A 4,506-nucleotide genomic window follows, 5' to 3' on the forward strand; every position below is an offset into this window, starting at 1 on the left:
ATACGATGACGATTCCATCGTACTTGATTTGGATGACAAATTTGATGTCATCCTTGGATTGCCATGGCTCAGAAAGTTATAGCCATGCATAAACTAGCAGTATCAAGCCGTGACGTTGTCGGTTTCTCGTTCATCAAAAGGTCACCTGATGAACGTCTTGAAGCGTCCACAGGCCTGTGGATGTCCGACGAGTGAGTGCGATGGCCTCACTGGTGGGACGGTCGTTTGCACGACTACACAGGGCCTCAGTGTGAATACCCATCACACTGTGGAAGCGTCAAAGTTCAACTAGCGTAGTGCCAAAGTCAAGCAGATCTGCGTACCGATGACAATTACGTGGCCGATATTCGGTCGGCAATAGTAGTTCCTGAGAACGAAAGGGTTCTCAGCAGCTCATCGGTGGACGAAACTGTCCTCGATGAGAAGAATCGGATGGGGCGCTTTACATCCCAGTCGTGGGAGTATTTCAAGACAAATCCTTTATACAAGGATTTGATCGAATATAAGGATGTATTTCCTGAATCCGTTCCGTGCGAGTTGCCTAAAGATAAAGGCACTCCACACGAAATCGACCTTTTGAAATACTATGCCATGAAGCAGTGGCCATTGCTACATGACCAAGTACTAGCAATTGACAGATTCTTTGCCGATCGCTTGCAGTAGGTAATGAAACTCCCACATAGCTCTCCGACCTTCTGTGTGCGTAAGGCAACAGAATAATGGCGGATTGTGCAGGCGTTAAATAAATTGAGCGCTGCAACGGTATCGGCTCAAACGCCGATACCACAAAAATATGTAATCATTGATGGTATGTCAAAAAGTACCATATTTTCGTCAATCGATCAGCTGGATGGATTCTATCAGATCCTAATGGGGAGCAGGATATACCGTTCACAGCAGTAAGCACCCCAAGCGGAATGCTACGGAAGTGGCTAGTTATGCCACAGGAACTTAGCAAAGCCCCTGCGCCATTTACAGATGTGTAACTAATCTGTTAAGATCGGTGCGAAATTTCGCAACGAATTATTCTGATGACTTCTTCGCTCATAGCAGAGCCATGAACGTAAATTCGGACGGTGAAGTACACCGTATCCACGTCTGAAAAGTTCTTACACTGATGCGTAGGCATAAGTGGTATGAAAATCTCAAGAAGTAAACATTCACTGCAAGCGAAACACCACTTCTTGGGTGAATCGTGGGTAACCGCGGTATACGCCCTGATACGGAAAATATCAAGGCGATCACCGACGGGCCTGTGCCAGTCGATGTAAAGGGACTTCGAAAGTTCCTCGGCCTAGCGGCGTACTTACACATGTAGTAATAGCATTAAAGGAGTGTGGGACCATTAACCTTAAATGGAGTTTAGCCTGTAGAGAATGTACAGCGTTGTATATTAAAGCAAACTCAACAACCAGAAGCATTGTGCTCCAGCACTTAGGTGTACACTCTTCAATAACGCGATTGACAAGTTCAGTCTGACCATCGGTACGTTTTGGAAGTCGATCTTTATCAGAGATAAGTGCCACTGACGAATCGTGTTGTCGAAAACGCGATCACTAAACAGATTGGCTGTACCTTCACCATCGATGATATCATATTCACCGCCAAAGGAGTCATTCTGGCCAATCCATCAACAAAGACCACGATATTTGTGCTCCCATCCGAATCTTTCGGTAGACCAAGCAGAAATTCATACTGATGGACCCTTTACAACCCGTTGATACGGACAAACTGGCAAGCGGTGCCGTTGCATGTGCCGAGGTTTTAACCAGTTGGCAGGTTTCGCATGTGTGAACATAGGTGCTTACCCATTTATAAAAGGTTGGGTCACCAATAAGTCTGGCTCACAGAGACGTAGGTACAATGTGTTGCTTTGCTCTGACCTCCCAAGAGGTCAGAGAAATATAATTCCAAAAACGGCAACGGTCGCGAGTCCGCCGTTGTTGCGAAATCGCAACTGCGAGGCGGACCGTAAAAAAACAGTCGGGGTCAGTAGGGGCGCAACGCCCTACTGATCCAGCAACCTCAAGAGAATTTGTAAATCTCTTGACGAAGTTGCTCCAGACACCCATTCATTATGTGTCTCTGCACCTGGCGATGAGGTATCCTCATCACCTTGAAATTAGAAGTGATAAATAATTTGTCACTTAGAGCCCTAGCGAACTTCGGAGCGTCGAATTACTTTATTCGTCGCCAGTCACTAGAGGATCGTAGGCTCAAATATGTTGAGCACGACATCCCTCCTACGAGGATGACGGTGCGTCTAGCGACAGGCGCATCGATAACAGTAATGAAACGCGTAGTGAAATATCACTACGCGTTAAGAGATTTACAGTACGATGATGTTTTCATCGTACTGGAGTTAGATGACAAATTTGATGTCATCCTAGCTTTACCTTGGCTCGGAAAATATGAGTCACAAGGATCAGCTGGTAGCATCGATCCGTGAAGATGCCTGCCACTTATTCATCAGATGGCCATCTGATGAACGTCTTGGAGCGTCCACAAGCGTGTGGATGTACAACGAGTGAGTGCGATGGCCTCACTTGTGACGGTCGTTAGTACGACTGCAGAAGATCATAGTGTGATTACTAATCAGTCTGTGGAGTCAGCTTCTGGCGGCTGTGTTAATGCATAGGCAGCGCCGAAGGTCCGACACTCGAATAAGTCAAGTGGATTAAGACATGAATGTACGCTTAGTGGGCGATATTCAAGGAGTATACCGGTTGTCCAAAAGGGGCAACACATTGATCCTAGGTCGAGTAGAGAGTCGACCGTAAAGAATTCGACTGTGATAGGGCAATTATAGTCGGAAGACGTTGAGAGAATAAGTCCCTACGTGCTTGAGGAGAAATCTCCTTTATAGTTAATGCTGAAGTGACTAGACTTTAGCATCCCGAGGGATTGATCCCTTGGTAGCCTGTGGATAAATACCAGGAAGAAACCGAGACATTGAATGTCTCGGTTAATGACGGATCAAGAGTAGGCGCTTATGATCTTGATCTGAATGCGCCCCCGAAGTAAATTCGGAAATAACTCAATTACCAACCCTAGAGCCCAAGCGGTTCCTGAGAGGTCTGCAAAGTGGTAGAATCAAGCAGTCTGCGTACTCGTCACAGAGGACGAATACGAAACCAATATTCGAGTAGCGGTAATTTTTGCAGAGAACGAATGGGTTCTCAGCATCTCATCGATGGACGAAAGTGTCCTCGACGTGAAGACTCAGATTGAGAGATATGCTACTCAATCCTGGGAGCCACTTAAGACAAATCCTTTCTACAAGGATTTGCTAAAGGGATGTATTCCCTGAAAAAGTTCCATGCAAGTTGCCTAAAGATAAATACACTCAACATGAGATCGGGCTCGAAGTACTGTGTCATGACGCAGTGGCCACACTGTCTCGTGAACAAGTACTTGCGATCGATCAATTTGTTATCGATCGATTAAAAGCGGGTTATGCAAGGGAGTCAACGTTCTACATAGCTCTCCGACCTTCTGTGTGCGAAAGGCTTCAAGAGGGTGGAGGATAATGCACGCATTCAATAAACTGAATGCTGCAACGGTACCGGCTCAAACGCCGATATCTAGAGAAGACGTAATCATAGATGGTATGTCTAAGAGTCCCATCATTTCGCCTATAAATCTGATGGATGGAATTTATCAGATCCTTATGCGTGAGCGGGACATCTCGTACAGAGCAGTGAGCACCCCCAGTGATATGCTTTGGGAATGGCTAGTGATGCCTCAAAGGCTTAGTAACGCCCCTGCAACATTCAACAGATGCGTAACGTATCTGTTGAGACCGGCGCGAGATTTCACAATAAGTTGTTTTGACGATATATTCGTCCATAGCCGGGTAATGGAAGGAAAGACGGACGTGGAAGTTCATAAAACTTACGTTCGTCAGGTCTCTTACACTTATGCGAAAGCATAAGTTGTACGCAAAATTCAAGAAGTGTATATTCGCTGCAAGCGAAATACCACTTCTTGGGTGCACCGTTGGTAATCACGGCGTGCGCCCTGATCACGAAAAGATCAAGGCAATGACTGGCCAGTTCCAGTCGATGTCAAGGGACTTAGAAAGTTCCTTTGTTTAGCGGCGTGCTTGCACAAGTACTCTTGCAATTATGCAGAGATGACAGTTCATCTCTCTCGTCTCTTGAAAAAAGACGGAAATGGTAATGGAACGCTGATTGTCAGCGTTCATTTTAAAGGTATCAAACAAAGCTTGATGCAATCGCCCATCTTGGCGATTGCAGATCAAAACAGATTATTCTATGTGGTCTGTGACGCCAGCGATTCCGCAATCGGCTGCGCGTTAATGCAATACGATGCAGACGGACGATGCAGACGGCGCGGAGCGCGTCATCTGTAGCGAATCGCGTCAGCTGCAACCAGCTGAACGCAATTACCCAGTGCATGACAAGGAACTCCTTGTCATGAAATACGCACTGGCTAAATTTAAGGTTTATCTCCTAGGAGATAGACCGTTCATCGTATATACGG

Source organism: Bremia lactucae, linkage group LG2 (genome assembly GCF_004359215.1).
Source record: "Bremia lactucae strain SF5 linkage group LG2, whole genome shotgun sequence".
NCBI classification, from domain to species: Eukaryota; Oomycota; class Peronosporomycetes; order Peronosporales; family Peronosporaceae; genus Bremia; species Bremia lactucae.